This window comes from Heptranchias perlo, chromosome 18 (genome assembly GCF_035084215.1).
Source record: "Heptranchias perlo isolate sHepPer1 chromosome 18, sHepPer1.hap1, whole genome shotgun sequence".
Classification (NCBI taxonomy): domain Eukaryota; kingdom Metazoa; phylum Chordata; class Chondrichthyes; order Hexanchiformes; family Hexanchidae; genus Heptranchias; species Heptranchias perlo.
The window spans coordinates 55,813,516-55,830,970 of NC_090342.1; positions in this window are offsets into that span (position 1 = coordinate 55,813,516).

The window sequence follows — 17,455 nt, forward strand, 5'->3', positions numbered from 1 at the left end:
TGTGATGTCCTGCCTCTCTCTCTCTCTCTCCCTGTGATGTCCTGTTTCTCTCACTCTCTTCTGTGATGTCCTGTCTCTCTCTCTCTCCCGATCATGTTCTGTTTGTCTCTCTCTCTCCCTGTGATGCCCTGTCTCTCGCTCTCCCTATGATATTCTGTCGATCTCTCTCTCTCTCCCTGTGATGTCCTGTCTCTCTCTCTCTCCTCCTGTGATGTCCTGCCTCTCTCTCTCTCCCCTGTGATGTCCTGCCTCTCTCCTCTCCCTGTGATGTCCTGTCACTCTCTCTCTCTCTCTCTCTCGCTGTGATGTCCTGTCACTCTCTCACTGTCATGACCTCTCTCTCTCTCTCTCCCTGTGGCGTCCTCTATCTCTCTGTCTCCTTGTGATGTCCTGTCTCTACTCTCTCTCCCCTCCGATGTCCTTTCTCTCTTTCTCCCTATGATGTCCTGTCTCTCTCTCTCCCACTCTCTCCCTGTAATGACCTGTCTCCTCATCTCTCCTCCCCCTGTCATGTCCTGTCTCTCTCTCTCTCTCTTCTGTGATGTCCTGTCTCTCTCACTCTCTCTCCCTATGATGGTCTCTCTCTCTCTCTCCTGTGATGTTCTGTCTCTCTCTCTCCCCTGTGATGTCCTGTTTCTCTCACTCTCTTCCTGTGATGTCCTGTCTCTCTCTCTCTCCCGATCATGTTCTGTTTGTCTCTCTCTCTCCCTGTGATGCCCTGTCTCTCGCTCTCCCTATGATATTCTGTCGATCTCTCTCTCTCTCCCTGTGATGTCCTGTCTCTCTCTCTCTCCCTGTGATGGTCCTGCCTCTCTCTCTCTCCCTGTGATGTCCTGCCTCTCTCTCTCTCCCTGTGATGTCCAGTCACTCTCTCTCTCCCTGTGATGTCCTGTCACTCTCTCTCTCTCTCTCTCTCGCTGTGATGTCCAGTCACTCTCTCACTGTAATGACCTCTCTCTCTCTCTCTCTCTCCCTGTGGCGTCCTCTATCTCTCTGTCTCCCTTGTGATGTCCTGTCTCTCTCTCTCTCCTCCGATGTCCTTTCTCTCTTTCTCCCTATGATGTCCTGTCTCTCTCTCTCCCCACTCTCTCCCTGTAATGACCTGTCTCCATCTCTCTCCCCCTGTCCATGTCCTGTCTCTCTCTCTCTCTCTTCCTGTGATGTCCTGTCTCTCTCACTCTCTCTCCCTATGATGGTCTCTCTCTCTCTCCCTGTGATGTTCTGTCTCTCTCTCTCCCCCTGTGATGTCCTGTTTCTCTCACTCTCTTCCTGTGATGTCCTGGTCTCTCTCTCTCTCCCGATCATGTTCTGTTTGTCTCTCTCTCTCCCTGTGATGCCCTGTCTCTCGCTCTCCCTATGATATTCTGTCGATCTCTCTCTCTCTCTCTGTGTTGTCCTGTCTCTCTCACTCTCTCCCTGCGATGTCCTGTCTCTCTCTCACTCTCTCCTGTGATGTCCTGTCTCTCTCTCACACTCTCCCTGTGATGTGCTGTCTCTCTCCCTTTCTCTCCCAAAGATGTCATGTCTCTCTGTCTCTCTCTCCGTGATGGTCCTCTTTCTCTCTCTCCCCGTGATATCCTGTCTCTCTCTCTCTCTCGATATCCCTCTGATGTCCTGTCCTCTCTCTCCCTGTGATGTCTTGTCTCTCTCTCTCTCCCTATGATGTCCTGTCTCTCTCTCTCTCCCCGTGATGTCCTGTCTCTCTCTCTCTCCCCGTGATGTCCTGTCTCTCACTCTTTCCCGATGATGTCCTGTCTCTCTCTCTCTCTCTATGATGCCCCGTCTCTCTTCCCCCTGTGATGTCCTCCTCTCTCTCTCTCTCCATATGATGTCCTAAAACTCTCTCTCCCTGTGATGTCCTGTCTCTCTCTTTCTCCGTGATTGTCTCTCTCTCTCTCCCTGTGATGTCCTGTCTCTCTCTCTCCCTGTGATGTCCTGTCTCTCTCTCTCTCCCTGTGATGTCCTGCCTCTCTCTCTCTCTCTCTCCCTGTGATGTCCTGTCTCTCTCTCTCTCTCCCTGTGATGTCCTGCCTCTCTCTCTCTCCCTGTGATGTCCTGTCTCTCTATCTTTCTCCCTGTGATGTCCTGTCTCTCTCTCTCTCCCTGTGATGTCCTGCCTCCCTCTCTCTCTTCCTGTGATGTCCTGTCTCTCCCTCCCTCTCCCTGTGATGTCCTGTCTCTCTCACTCCCCCTGTGATGACCTGTCTCTCTCTCTCTCTCCCTGCAATGTACTGTCTCTCTCTCTCTCTCTCCCTGTGACGTCCTCTCTCTCTCTGTCTCCTTGTGATGTCCTGCCTCTCTCTCTCTCTCTCCCTGTGATGTCCTGTCTCTCTCTCTCTCTCCCTGTGATGTCCTGTCTCTCTCTATCTCCGTGATGTACTGTCTCTCTCTCTCTCCCTGTGATGTCCTGTCTCTCTCTCTCTCTCTCCCTGTGATGTCCTGTCTCTCTCTCTCTCTCTCTCTCTCCCCCCGTGATGTCCTGTCTCTCTCTCTCTCTCCCTGTGATGTCCTGTCTCTCTCTCTCTCTCTCTCTCCCTGTGATGTCCTGTCTCTCTCACTCTCTCCCTGTGATGTCGTGTCTCTCTCTCCATCTCCCTGTGATGTCCTGTCTCTCTCTCTCTCTCTCTCCCTGTGATGTCCTGTCTCTCTCTCTCTCCCCCTGTGATGTCCTGTCTCTCTCCCTCTCTCCCTATGATGTCCTCTCTCTCTCTCCCTGTGATGTCCTCTCTCTCTCCCTCTCTCCCTGTGATGTCCTGTCTCTGTCTCTCTCCCGAATGATGTCCTGTCTCTCTCCCTCCCCGTGATGTCCTGTCTCTCTCTCTCTCTCTCCATATCATGTCCTAATACTCTTTCTCTCCCTGTGATGTACTGTCTCTCTCTCCCTGTGATTTCCTGTCTCTCTCTCACTCTCCCCCTATGATGTCCTGTCCCTCTCTCTCTCTCTCTCCCTCTGATTTCCTGACTCTCTCTCTCCCTATGATGTTCTGTCTCTCTCTCTCTCTCCCTCCCTCCCTGTGATGTCCTGTCTCTCTCTCTCCCCCGTGATGTCCTGTCTCTCTCTCTCTCCCTGTGATGACCTGTCTCTCTCTCTCTCTCCCTGTAATGTCCTGTCTCTCTCTCTACCTCCGATGTCCTTTCTCTCTCTCTCTCCCTGTGATGTCCCGTCTCTCTCCCTGTGATGTCCTGTCTCTGTCCCATCTCTCTCTCTCCCTCCCTGTGATGTCCTGTCTCTCTCTCTCCCCCGTGATGTCCTGTCTCTCTCTCTCTCTCTCTCTCCCTGTGATGACCTGTCTCTCTCTCTCTCTCTCTCTCCCTGTAATGTCCTGTCTCTCTCTCTCCCTCCGATGTCCTTTCTCTCTCTATCTCCCTGTGATGTCCTGTCTCTCTCCCTGTGATGTCCTGTCTCTCTCTCTCTTTCCCTGTGATGTCCTGTCTCTCTCTCTCTATAATGCCCCGTCTCTCTCTCCCCCTGTGATGTCCTGTCTCTCTCTCTCTCCATATGATATCCCAATACTCTCTCTCTCTCCCTGTGATGTCCTGTCTCTCTCTTTCTCCGTGATGTCCTGTCTCTTTCTCTCTCCCTGTGATGTCCTGTCTCCCTCTCTCCCAGTGATGTCCTGTCTCTCTCTCTCTCTCCGTGTGATGTCCTGTCTCTCTCTCTCTCTCCCTGTGATGTCCTGCCTCTCTCTCTCTCTCTCCCTGTGATGTCCTGTCTCTCTCTCTCCCTGTGATATCCTGTCTCTCTCTCTCTCCCTGTGATGTCCTGTCTCTCTCTCTGCTCTCTCTGTGATGTCCTGTCTCTCTCTCCCTGTGATGTCCTGTCTCTCTCTCCCTCTCTCCCTGTGATGTCTTGTCTGTCTCTCTCTCCCTCTCTCTCCCAATGATGTCCTGTCTCTCTCTCTCTCTCTCCCCCCATGATGTCCTGTCTCTCTCTCTCCCTATGATGTCCTGTCTCTCTCTCTCTCCCCGTGATGTCCTGTCTCTCTCTCTCTCCCCGTGATGTCCTGTCTCTCACTCTTTCCCGATGATGTCCTGTCTCTCTCTCTCTCTCTATGATGCCCCGTCTCTCTTTCCCCCTGTGATGTCCTCTCTCTCCATATGATGTCCGAAAACTCTCTCTCTCCCTGTGATGTCCTGTCTCTCTCTTTCTCCGTGATGTACTGTCTCTCTCTCTCTCCCTGTGATGTCCTGTCTCTCTCTCTCCCTGTGATGTCCTGTCTCTCTCTCTCTCCCTGTGATGTCCTGCCTCTCTCTCTCTCTTCCTGTGATGTCCTGTCTCTCCCTCCCTCTCCCTGTGATGTCCTGTCTCTCTCACTCCCCCTGTGATGACCTGTCTCTCTCTCTCTCTCCCTGCAATGTACTGTCTCTCTCTCTCTCTCTCCCTGTGACGTCCTCTCTCTCTCTGTCTCCTTGTGATGTCCTGCCTCTCTCTCTCTCTCTCCCTGTGATGTCCTGTCTCTCTCTCTCTCTCCCTGTGATGTCCTGTCTCTCTCTATCTCCGTGATGGACTGTCTCTCTCTCTCTCCCTGTGATGTCCTGTCTCTCTCTCTCTCTCTCTCTCTCCCCCCGTGATGTCCTGTCTCTCTCTTTCTCCGTGATGTACTGTCTCTCTCTCTCTCCCTGTGATGTCCTGTCTCTCTCTCTCCCTGTGATGTCCTGTCTCTCTCTCTCTCCCTGTGATGTCCTGCCTCTCTCTCTCTCTTCCTGTGATGTCCTGTCTCTCCCTCCCTCTCCCTGTGATGTCCTGTCTCTCTCACTCCCCCTGTGATGACCTGTCTCTCTCTCTCTCTCCCTGCAATGTACTGTCTCTCTCTCTCTCTCTCCCTGTGACGTCCTCTCTCTCTCTGTCTCCTTGTGATGTCCTGCCTCTCTCTCTCTCTCTCCCTGTGATGTCCTGTCTCTCTCTCTCTCTCCCTGTGATGTCCTGTCTCTCTCTATCTCCGTGATGGACTGTCTCTCTCTCTCTCCCTGTGATGTCCTGTCTCTCTCTCTCTCTCTCTCTCTCCCCCCGTGATGTCCTGTCTCTCTCTCTCTCTCCCTGTGATGTCCTGTCTCTCTCTCTCTCTCTCCCTGTGATGTCCTGTCTCTCTCACTCTCTCTCTGTGATGTCCTGTCTCTCTCTCCGTGATGTCCTGTCTCTCTCTCTCTCCCTGTGATGTCCTGTCTCTCTCTCTCTCCCCCTGTGATGTCCTGTCTCTCTCCCTCTCTCCCTATGATGTCCTCTCTCTCTCTCCCTGTGATGTCCTCTCTCTCTCCCTCTCTCCCTGTGATGTCCTGTCTCTGTCTCTCTCCCGAATGATGTCCTGTCTCTCTCTCTCCCCGTGATGTCCTGTCTCTCTCTCTCTCTCTCCATATCATGTCCTAATACTCTTTCTCTCCCTGTGATGTACTGTCTCTCTCTCCCTGTGATTTCCTGTCTCTCTCTCACTCTCCCCCTATGATGTCCTGTCCCTCTCTCTCTCTCTCTCCCTCTGATTTCCTGACTCTCTCTCTCCCTATGATGTTCTGTCTCTCTCTCTCTCTCCCTCCCTGTGATGTCCTGTCTCTCTCTCTCCCCCGTGATGTCCTGTCTCTCTCTCTCTCTCTCCCTGTGATGACCTGTCTCTCTCTCTCTCTCTCCCTGTAATGTCCTGTCTCTCTCTCTACCTCCGATGTCCTTTCTCTCTCTCTCTCCCTGTGATGTCCTGTCTCTCTCCCTGTGATGTCCTGTCTCTCTCCCTCTCTCCCTGTGATGTCCCATCTCTCTCTCTCCCTCCCTGTGACGTCCTGTCTCTCTCTCTCCCCCGTGATGTCCTGTCTCTCTCTCTCTCTCCCTGTGATGACCTGTCTCTCTCTCTCTCCCTGTAATGTCCTGTCTCTCTCTCTCCCTCCGATGTCCTTTCTCTCTCTATCTCCCTGTGATGTCCTGTCTATCTCCCTGTGATGTCCTGTCTCTCTCCCTGTGATGTCCTGTCTCTCTCCCTGTGATGTCCCATCTCTCTCTCACTCTCCCTGTGATGTCCTGTCTCTCTCTCACTCTCCCTGTGATGTCCTGTCTCTCTCTCTCTTTCCCTGTGATGTCCTGTCTCTCTCTCTCTCTCTCTGTGATGTCCTGTCTCTCTCTCCCTGTGATGTCCTGTCTCTCTCTCCCTCTCTCCCTGTGATGTCCTGTCTGTCTCTCTCTCCCTCTCTCTCCCAATGATGTCCTGTCTCTCTCTCTCTCTCTCCCCCCATGATGTCCTGTCTCTCTCTCTCCCTATGATTTCCTGCATCTCTCTCTCCCTATGATGATCTGTCTCTCTCTCTCCCTGTGATGTCGTCTCTCTGTCTCTCCCTATGATGTTCTGTCTCTCTCTCCCCATGATGTCCTGTCTCTCTCTCCCTATGATTTCCTGTATCTCTCTCTCCCTATGATGATCTGTCTCTCTCCCTCCCTGTGATGTCCTGTCTCTCTCTCTCCCCCGTGATGTCCTGTCTCTCTCTCTCTCTCCCTGTGATGACCTGTCTCTCTCTCCCTGTAATGTCCTGTCTCTCTCTCTCCCTCCGATCTCCTTTCTCTCTCTCTCTCTCTCTCTCTCCCTGTGATGTCCTCTCTCTCTCCCTCTCTCCCTGTGATGTCCCGTCTCTCTCTCTCTCTCTCTCCATATGATGTCCTAAAACTCTCTCTCTCCCTGTGATGTCCTGTCTCTCTCTTTCTCCGTGATGTACTGTCTCTCTCTCTCTCCCTGTGATGTCCTGTCTCTCTCTCTCCCTGTGATGTCCTGTCTCTCTCTCTCTCCCTGTGATGTCCTGCCTCTCTCTCTCTCTCTCTCTCTCCCTGTGATGTCCTGTCTCTCTCTCTCTCTCTCTCCCTGTGATGTCCTGCCTCTCTCTCTCTCTCCCTGTGATGTCCTGTCTCTCTATCTTTCTCCCTGTGATGTCCTGTCTCTCTCTCTCTCCCTGTGATGTCCTGCCTCTCTCTCTCTCTTCCTGTGATGTCCTGTCTCTCTCTCCCTCTCTCCCTGTGATGTCCTGTCTCTCTCACTCCCCCTGTGATGACCTGTCTCTCTCTCTCTCTCTCCCTGCAATGCACTGTCTCTCTCTCTCCCTGTGACGTCCTCTCTCTCTCTGTCTCCTTGTGATGTCCTGCCTCTCTCTCTCTCCCTGTGATGTCCTGTCTCTCTCTCTCTCTCCCTGTGATGTCCTGTCTCTCTCTTTCTCCGTGATGTACTGTCTCTCTCTCTCTCCCTGTGATGTCCTGTCTCTCTCTCTCTCTCCCTGTGATGTCCTGTCTCTCTCTCTCCCTGTGATGTCCTGTCTCTCTCTCTCTCTCCCTGTGATGTCCTGTCTCTCTCTCTCTCTCTCCCTGTGATGTCCTGTCTCTCTCACTCTCTCTCTGTGATGTCCTGTCTCTCTCTCTCTCTCTCCCTGTGATGTCCTGTCTCTCTCTCTCTCTCTCTCCCTGTGATGTCCTGTCTCTCTCTCTCTCTCTGTGATGTCCTGTCTCTCTCTCCCTGTGATGTCCTGTCTCTCTCTCTCCCTGTGATGACCTGTCTCTCTCTCTCTCTCTCCCTGTGATGTCCTGTCTCTCTCTCTCTCTCTCTCTGTGATGTCCTGTCTCTCTCTCCCTGTGATGTCCTGTCTCTCTCTCTCACTCTCGCTGTGATGTCCTGTCTCTCTCTCTCACTCTCTCCCTGTAATGTCCTGTCTCTCTCTCTCTCCCTGTGATGTCCTGTCTCTCTCTCTCTCTCTCTGTGATGTCCTGTCTCTCTCTCCCTGTGATGTCCTGTCTCTCTCTCTCTCTCTCCCTGTGATGTCGTGTCTCTCTCTCCATCTCCCTGTGATGTCCTGTCTCTCTCTCTCTCTCTCCCTGTGGTGTCCTGCCTCTCTCTCTCCCTGTGATGTCCTGTCTCTCTCTCTCTCTCTCCCTGTGATGTCCTGTCTCTCTCTCTCTCCCTATGATGTCCTCTCTCTCTCTTTCTCCCTGTGATGTCCTGTCTCTCTCTCTCTCTCACTCCGCATGATGTCCTGTCTCTCTCTCTATCTCCCCATGATGTCCTGTCTCTCTCCCTCTCTCTCTCTGTGATGTCCTGTCTCTCTCTCTCTCCCTGTGATGTTCTGTCTCTCTCCCTGTGATGTCCTGGCTCTCTCTCTATCTCCCGATGATGACCTGTCTCTCTTTCTCTCTCCCTGTGATGTCCTGTCTCTCTCTCTCTCCCTGTGATGTCCTGTCTCTCTCTCTCTCCCTGTGATGTCCTGTCTCTCTCTCTCTCCCTGTGATGTCCTGCCTCTCTCTCTCTCCCTGTGATGTCCTGTCACTCTCTCTCTCTCTCTCCCTGTGATGTCCTGTCACTCTCTCACTGTAATGACCTCTCTCTCTCTCTCCCTGTGGCGTCCTCTATCTCTCTGTCTCCTTGTGATGTCCTGTCTCTCTCCCTCTCCCTCCGATGTCCTTTCTCTCTTTCTCCCTATGATGTCCTGTCTCTCTCTCTCCCACTCTCTCCCTGCAATGACCTGTCTCCATCTCTCTCCCCCTGTCATGTCCTGTCTCTCTCTCTCTCTCTTCCTGTGATGTCCTGTCTCTCTCACTCTCTCTCCCTATGATGGTCTCTCTCTCTCTCCCTGTGATGTTCTGTCTCTCTCTCTCCCCCTGTGATGTTCTGTTTGTCTCTCTCTTTCTCGCTATCATGTCCTGTCTCTCTCTCCCTCTCTCTCCCTATGATATCCTGTCTCTCTCTCTCCCTGTGATGTCCTGCCTCTCTCTCTCTCTTCCTGTGATGTCCTGTCTCTCTCTCCCTCTCTCCCTGTGATGTCCTGTCTCTCTCTCTCTTCCTGTGATGTCCTGTCTCTCTCTCTCTCTCCCTGTGATGTCCTGTCTCTCTCTCTCTCCCTGTGATGTCCTGTCTCTCTCTCTCTCCCTGTGATGTCCTGTCTCTCTCTCTCTCTCTCCCTGTGATGTCCTGCCTCTCTCTCTCTCCCTGTGATGTCCTGTCACTCTCTCTCTCTCTCTCTCCTGTGATGTCCTGTCTCTCTCTCACACTCTCCCTGTGATGTGCTGTCTCTCTCCCTTTCTCTCCCGAAGATGTCCTGTCTCTCCCTATGATATCCTGTCTCTCTCTCTCCCTGTGATGTCCTGCCTCTCTCTCTCTCTTCCTGTGATGTCCTGCCTCTCTCTCTCTCTCTCTCTCTCCCTGTGATGTCCTGTCTCTCTCTCTCTCTCTCTCCCTGTGATGTCCTGCCTCTCTCTCTCTCTCCCTGTGATGTCCTGTCTCTCTATCTTTCTCCCTGTGATGTCCTGTCTCTCTCTCTCTCCCTGTGATGTCCTGTCTCTCTCTCTCTTCCTGTGATGTCCTGTCTCTCTCTCTCTCCCTGTGATGTCCTGTCTCTCTCTCTCTCCCTGTGATGTCCTGTCTCTCTCTCTCTCCCTGTGATGTCCTGTCTCTCTCTCTCTCTCTCTCCCTGTGATGTCCTGTCTCTCTCTCTCTCTCCCTGTGATGTCCTGTCTCTCTCTCTCTCTCTCCCTGTGATGTCCTGTCTCTCTCTCTCTCTCTCTCCCTGTGATGTCCTGTCTCTCTCTCTCTCCCTGTGATGTCCTGTCTCTCTCTCTCTCCCTGTGATGTCCTGTCTCTCTCTCTCTCTCCCTGTGATGTCCTGTCTCTCTGTCTCTCTCTCTCCCTGTGATGTCCTGTCTCTCTCTCTCTCTCCCTGTGATGTCCTGTCTCTCTCTCCCTGTGATGTCCTGTCTCTCTCTCTCTCTCTCTCCCTGTGATGTCCTGTCTCTCTCTCTCTCCCTGTGATGTCCTCTCTCTCTCTCCCTGTGATGTCCTGTCTCTCTCTCTCTCTGTCCCTGTGATGTCCTGTCTCTCTCTCTCTCTCCCTGTGATGTCCTGTCTCTCTCTCTCTCCCTGTGATGTCCTGTCTCTCTCTCTCTCTCTCCCTGTGATGTCCTGTCTCTCTCTCTCTCTCCCTGTGATGTCCTGTCTCTCTCTCTCTCTCCCTGTGATGTCCTGTCTCTCTCTCTCTCTCTCTCCCTGTGATGTCCTGTCTCTCTCTCTCTCTCTCTCTCCCTGTGATGTCCTGTCTCTCTCTCTCTCCCTGTGATGTCCTGTCTCTCTCTCTCTCCCTGTGATGTCCTGTCTCTCTCTCTCTCTCTCTCCCTGTGATGTCCTGTCTCTCTCTCTCTCTCTCCCTGTGATGTCCTGTCTCTCTCTCTCTCCCTGTGATGTCCTGTCTCTCTCTCTCTCTCTCTCCCTGTGATGTCCTGTCTCTCTCTCTCTCCTGTGATGTCCTGTCTCTCTCTCTCTCCCTGTGATGTCCTGTCTCTCTCTCTCTCTCTCTCTCTCTCTCCCTGTGATGTCCTGTCTCTCTCTCTCTCCCTGTGATGTCCTGTCTCTCTCTCTCTCCCTGTGATGTCCTGTCTCTCTCTCTCTCCCTGTGATGTCCTGTCTCTCTCTCTCTCCCTGTGATGTCCTGTCTCTCTCTCTCTCCCTGTGATGTCCTGTCTCTCTCTCTCTCCCTGTGATGTCCTGTCTCTCTCTCTCTCCCTGTGATGTCCTGTCTCTCTCTCTCTCCCTGTGATGTCCTGTCTCTCTCTCTCTCCCTGTGATGTCCTGTCTCTCTCTCTCTCCCTGTGATGTCCTGTCTCTCTCTCTCTCTCCCTGTGATGTCCTGTCTCTCTCTCTCTCTCCCTGTGATGTCCTGTCTCTCTCTCTCTCTCCCTGTGATGTCCTGTCTCTCTCTCTCTCCCTGTGATGTCCTGTCTCTCTCTCTCCCTGTGATGTCCTGTCTCTCTCTCTCTCCCTGTGATGTCCTGTCTCTCTCTCTCCCTGTGATGTCCTGTCTCTCTCTCTCTCCCTGTGATGTCCTGTCTCTCTCTCTCTCTCTGTGATGTACTGTCTCTCTCTCTCTCTCTCCCTGTGATGTCCTGTCTCTCTCTCTCCCTGTGATGTCCTGCCTCTCTCTCTCTCTTCCTGTGATGTCCTGTCTCTCTCTCCCTCTCTCCCTGTGATGTCCTGTCTCTCTCACTCCCCCTGTGATGACCTGTCTCTCTCTCCTCTCTCCCTGCAATGTCCGGTCTCTCTCTCTCTCTCCCTGTGATGTCCTGTCTCTCTCTCTCTCTCTCCCTGTGATGTCCTGTCTCTCTCACTCTCTCTCTGTGATGTCCTGTCTCTCTCTCCCTGTGATGTCCTGTCTCTCTCTCTCTCTCCCTGTGATGTCATGTCTCTCTCTCCATCTCCCTGTGATGTCCTGTCTCTCTCTCTCTCTCTCCCTGTGATGTCCTGTCTCTCTCTCTCTCTCTCTCTCTCCCTGTGACGTCCTCTCTCTCTCTCTCTCTCTGTGATGTCCTGTCTCTCTCTCTCTCTCCCTGTGATGTCCTGTCTCTCTCTCTCTCTCTCCCTGTGATGTCCTGTCTCTCTCTCTCCCTGTGATGTCCTGTCTCTCTCTCTCTCTCCCTGTGATGTCCTGTCTCTCTCTCTCTCTCTCTCTCTCCCTGTGATGTCCTGTCTCTCTCTCTCTCCCTGTGATGTCCTGTCTCTCTCTCTCTCCCTGTGATGTCCTGTCTCTCTCTCTCTCTCCCTGTGATGTCCTGTCTCTCTCTCTCTCCCTGTGATGTCCTGTCTCTCTCTCTCTCTCCCTGTGATGTCCTGTCTCTCTCTCTCCCTGTGATGTCCTGTCTCTCTCTCTCTCTCCCTGTGATGTCCTGTCTCTCTCTCTCTCCCTGTGATGTCCTGTCTCTCTCTCTCTCCCTGTGATGTCCTGTCTCTCTCTCTCTCCCTGTGATGTCCTGTCTCTCTCTCTCTCCCTGTGATGTCCTGTCTCTCTCTCTCTCCCTGTGATGTCCTGTCTCTCTCTCTCTCCCTGTGATGTCCTGTCTCTCTCTCTCTCCCTGTGATGTCCTGTCTCTCTCTCTCTCCCTGTGATGTCCTGTCTCTCTCTCTCTCCCTGTGATGTCCTGTCTCTCTCTCTCTCCCTGTGATGTCCTGTCTCTCTCTCTCTCCCTGTGATGTCCTGTCTCTCTCTCTCTCCCTGTGATGTCCTGTCTCTCTCTCTCTCCCTGTGATGTCCTGTCTCTCTCTCTCTCTCCCTGTGATGTCCTGTCTCTCTCTCTCTCTCCCTGTGATGTCCTGTCTCTCTCTCTCTCCCTGTGATGTCCTGTCTCTCTCTCTCTCCCCTGTGATGTCCTGTCTCTCTCTCTCTCCCTGTGATGTCCTGTCTCTCTCTCTCTCTCTGTGATGTCCTGTCTCTCTCTCTCTCTCTCCCTGTGATGTCCTGTCTCTCTCTCTCCCTGTGATGTCCTGTCTCTCTCTCTCTCTCTCTGTGATGTCCTGTCTCTCTCTCTCTCTCTGTGTGATGTCCTGTCTCTCTCTCTCTCTCCCTGTGATGTCCTGTCTCTCTCTCTCTCTCTGTGATGTCCTGTCTCTCTCTCTCTCTCCCTGTGATGTCCTGTCTCTCTCTCTCTCCCTCTCTCCCTGTGATGTCCTGTCTCTCTCTCTCCCTGTGATGTCCTGTCTCTCTCTCTCTCTCTCTCTCTGTGATGTCCTGTCTCTCTCTCTCTCTCTCTCTGTGATGTCCTGTCTCTCTCTCTCTCTCCCTGTGATGTCCTGTCTCTCTCTCTCCCTGTGATGTCCTGTCTCTCTCTCTCTCTCTCTGTGATGTCCTGTCTCTCTCTCTCTCTCTCTCTGTGATGTCCTGTCTCTCTCTCTCTCTCCCTGTGATGTCCTGTCTCTCTCTCTCTCTCTGTGATGTCCTGTCTCTCTCTCTCTCTCCCTGTGATGTCCTGTCTCTCTCTCTCTCTCTCTCTCCCTGTGATGTCCTGTCTCTCTCTCTCCCTGTGATGTCCTGTCCCTCTCTCTCTCTCTGTGATGTCCTGTCTCTCGCTCTCTCTCTCCCTGTGATGTCCTGTCTCTCTCTCTCCCAGTGATGTCCTGTCTCTCTCTCTCTCTCTCTGTGATGTCCTGTCTCTCTCTCTCTCTCTCTGTGATGTCCTGTCTCTCTCTCTCTCTCCCTGTGATGTCCTGTCTCTCTCTCTCTCCCCTGTGATGTCCTGTCTCTCTCTCTCTCTCTCTGTGATGTCCTGTCTCTCTCTCTCTCTCCCTGTGATGTCCTGTCTCTCTCTCCCCCTGTGATGTCCTGTCTCTCTCTCTCTCCTGTGATGTCCTGTCTCTCTCTCTCCCTGTGATGTCCTGTCTCTCTCTCTCTCTCTCTGTGATGTCCTGTCTCTCTCTCTCTCTGTGTGATGTCCTGTCTCTCTCTCTCTCTCCCTGTGATGTCCTGTCTCTCTCTCTCTCTCTGTGATGTCCTGTCTCTCTCTCTCTCTCCCTGTGATGTCCTGTCTCTCTCTCTCTCCCTCTCTCCCTGTGATGTCCTGTCTCTCTCTCTCCCTGTGATGTCCTGTCTCTCTCTCTCTCTCTCTGTGATGTCCTGTCTCTCTCTCTCTCTCTCTCTCTCTGTGATGTCCTGTCTCTCTCTCTCTCTCCCTGTGATGTCCTGTCTCTCTCTCTCCCTGTGATGTCCTGTCTCTCTCTCTCCCTGTGATGTCCTGTCCCTCTCTCTCTCTCTGTGATGTCCTGTCTCTCGCTCTCTCTCTCCCTGTGATGTCCTGTCTCTCTCTCTCCCAGTGATGTCCTGTCTCTCTCTCTCTCTCTCTGTGATGTCCTGTCTCTCTCTCTCTCTCTCTGTGATGTCCTGTCTCTCTCTCTCTCTCCCTGTGATGTCCTGTCTCTCTCTCTCTCCCTGTGATGTCCTGTCTCTCTCTCTCTCTCTCTGTGATGTCCTGTCTCTCTCTCTCTCTCTCTCTCCCTGTGATGTCCTGTCTCTCTCTCTCTCCCTGTGATGTCCTGTCTCTCTCTCTCTCCCTGTGATGTTCTGTCTCTCTCTCTCTCTCTCCCTGTGATGTCCTGTCTCTCTCTCTCTCTCCCTGTGATGTCCTGTCTCTCTCTCTCTCCCTGTGATGTCCTGTCTCTCTCTCTCTCTCTCTCCCTGTGATGTCCTGTCTCTCTCTCTCTCCCTGTGATGTCCTGTCTCTCTCTCTCTCCCTGTGATGTCCTGTCTCTCTCTCTCTCTCTCTCTCCCTGTGATGTCCTGTCTCTCTCTCTCTCCCTGTGATGTCCTGTCTCTCTCTCTCTCCCTGTGATGTCCTGTCTCTCTCTCTCTCCCTGTGATGTCCTGTCTCTCTCTCTCTCCCTGTGATGTCCTGTCTCTCTCTCTCTCTCCCTGTGATGTCCTGTCTCTCTCTCTCTCCCTGTGATGTCCTGTCTCTCTCTCTCTCCCTGTGATGTCCTGTCTCTCTCTCTCTCCCTGTGATGTCCTGTCTCTCTCTCTCTCCCTGTGATGTCCTGTCTCTCTCTCTCTCTCCCTGTGATGTCCTGTCTCTCTCTCTCTCTCCCTGTGATGTCCTGTCTCTCTCTCTCTCCCTGTGATGTCCTGTCTCTCTCTCTCTCCCTGTGTGATGTCCTGTCTCTCTTTCTCTCCCTGTGATGTCCTGTCTCTCTCTCTCTCCCTGTGATGTCCTGTCTCTCTCTCTCTCTCTGTGATGTCCTGTCTCTCTCTCTCTCTCTCCCTGTGATGTCCTGTCTCTCTCTCTCCCTGTGATGTCCTGCCTCTCTCTCTCTCTTCCTGTGATGTCCTGTCTCTCTCTCCCTCTCTCCCTGTGATGTCCTGTCTCTCTCACACCCCCTGTGATGACCTGTCTCTCTCTCTCTCTCCCTGCAATGTCCTGTCTCTCTCTCTCTCTCCCTGTGATGTCCTGTCTCTCTCTCTCTCTCTCCCTGTGATGTCCTGTCTCTCTCACTCTCTCTCTGTGATGTCCTGTCTCTCTCTCCCTGTGATGTCCTGTCTCTCTCTCTCTCTCCCTGTGATGTCATGTCTCTCTCTCCATCTCCCTGTGATGTCCTGTCTCTCTCTCTCTCTCTCCCTGTGATGTCCTGTCTCTCTCTCTCTCTCTCTCCCTGTGACGTCCTCTCTCTCTCTCTCTCTCTGTGATGTCCTGTCTCTCTCTCTCTCTCCCTGTGATGTCCTGTCTCTCTCTCTCTCTCTCCTGTGATGTCCTGTCTCTCTCTCTCCCTGTGATGTCCTGTCTCTCTCTCTCTCTCCCTGTGATGTCCTGTCTCTCTCTCTCTCTCTCTCTCTCCCTGTGATGTCCTGTCTCTCTCTCTCTCCCTGTGATGTCCTGTCTCTCTCTCTCTCCCTGTGATGTCCTGTCTCTCTCTCTCTCCCTGTGATGTCCTGTCTCTCTCTCTCTCCCTGTGATGTCCTGTCTCTCTCTCTCTCTCCCTGTGATGTCCTGTCTCTCTCTCTCTCCCTGTGATGTCCTGTCTCTCTCTCTCTCTCCCTGTGATGTCCTGTCTCTCTCTCTCTCCCTGTGATGTCCTGTCTCTCTCTCTCTCCCTGTGATGTCCTGTCTCTCTCTCTCTCCCTGTGATGTCCTGTCTCTCTCTCTCTCCCTGTGATGTCCTGTCTCTCTCTCTCTCCCTGTGATGTCCTGTCTCTCTCTCTCTCCCTGTGATGTCCTGTCTCTCTCTCTCTCCCTGTGATGTCCTGTCTCTCTCTCTCTCCCTGTGATGTCCTGTCTCTCTCTCTCTCCCTGTGATGTCCTGTCTCTCTCTCTCTCCCTGTGATGTCCTGTCTCTCTCTCTCTCCCTGTGATGTCCTGTCTCTCTCTCTCTCCCTGTGATGTCCTGTCTCTCTCTCTCTCTCCCTGTGATGTCCTGTCTCTCTCTCTCTCTCCCTGTGATGTCCTGTCTCTCTCTCTCTCCCTGTGATGTCCTGTCTCTCTCTCTCTCCCTGTGATGTCCTGTCTCTCTCTCTCTCCCTGTGATGTCCTGTCTCTCTCTCTCTCTCTCTGTGATGTCCTATCTCTCTCTCTCTCTCTCCCTGTGATGTCCTGTCTCTCTCTCTCCCTGTGATGTCCTGTCTCTCTCTCTCTCTCTCTGTGATGTCCTGTCTCTCTCTCTCTCTCCCTGTGATGTCCTGTCTCTCTCTCTCTCTCTCTGTGATGTCCTGTCTCTCTCTCTCTCTCTCTCTCCCTGTGATGTCCTGTCTCTCTCTCTCTCCCTGTGATGTCCTGTCTCTCTCTCTCTCCCTGTGATGTCCTGTCTCTCTCTCTCTCTCTCCCTGTGATGTCCTGTCTCTCTCTCTCTCTCCCTGTGATGTCCTGTCTCTCTCTCTCTCCCTGTGATGTCCTGTCTCTCTCTCTCTCTCTCTCCCTGTGATGTCCTGTCTCTCTCTCTCTCCCTGTGATGTCCTGTCTCTCTCTCTCTCCCTGTGATGTCCTGTCTCTCTCTCTCTCTCCCTGTGATGTCCTGTCTCTCTCTCTCTCCCTGTGATGTCCTGTCTCTCTCTCTCTCCCTGTGATGTCCTGTCTCTCTCTCTCTCCCTGTGATGTCCTGTCTCTCTCTCTCTCCCTGTGATGTCCTGTCTCTCTCTCTCTCCCTGTGATGTCCTGTCTCTCTCTCTCTCTCCCTGTGATGTCCTGTCTCTCTCTCTCTCTCCCTGTGATGTCCTGTCTCTCTCTCTCTCCCTGTGATGTCCTGTCTCTCTCTCTCTCCCTGTGATGTCCTGTCTCTCTTTCTCTCCCTGTGATGTCCTGTCTCTCTCTCTCTCCCTGTGATGTCCTGTCTCTCTCTCTCTCTCTCTCCCTGTGATGTCCTGTCTCTCTCTCTCTCCCTGTGATGTCCTGTCTCTCTCTCTCTCCCTGTGATGTCCTGTCTCTCTCTCTCTCTCTCTCTCTCCCTGTGATGTCCTGTCTCTCTCTCTCTCCCTGTGATGTCCTGTCTCTCTCTCTCTCCCTGTGATGTCCTGTCTCTCTCTCTCTCCCTGTGATGTCCTGTCTCTCTCTCTCTCCCTGTGATGTCCTGTCTCTCTCTCTCTCTCCCTGTGATGTCCTGTCTCTCTCTCTCTCTCCCTGTGATGTCCTGTCTCTCTCTCTCTCCCTGTGATGTCCTGTCTCTCTCTCTCTCCCTGTGATGTCCTGTCTCTCTTTCTCTCCCTGTGATGTCCTGTCTCTCTCTCTCTCCCTGTGATGTCCTGTCTCTCTCTCTCTCTCTGTGATGTCCTGTCTCTCTCTCTCTCTCTCCCTGTGATGTCCTGTCTCTCTCTCTCCCTGTGATGTCCTGCCTCTCTCTCTCTCTTCCTGTGATGTCCTGTCTCTCTCCCTCTCTCCCTGTGATGTCCTGTCTCTCTCACTCCCCCTGTGATGACCTGTCTCTCTCTCTCTCTCCCTGCAATGTCCTGTCTCTCTCTCTCTCTCCCTGTGATGTCCTGTCTCTCTCTCTCTCTCTCCCTGTGATGTCCTGTCTCTCTCACTCTCTCTCTGTGATGTCCTGTCTCTCTCTCCCTGTGATGTCCTGTCTCTCTCTCTCTCTCCCTGTGATGTCATGTCTCTCTCTCATCTCCCTGTGATGTCCTGTCTCTCTCTCTCTCTCTCCCTGTGATGTCCTGTCTCTCTCTCTCTCTCTCCCTGTGACGTCCTCTCTCTCTCTCTCTCTCTGTGATGTCC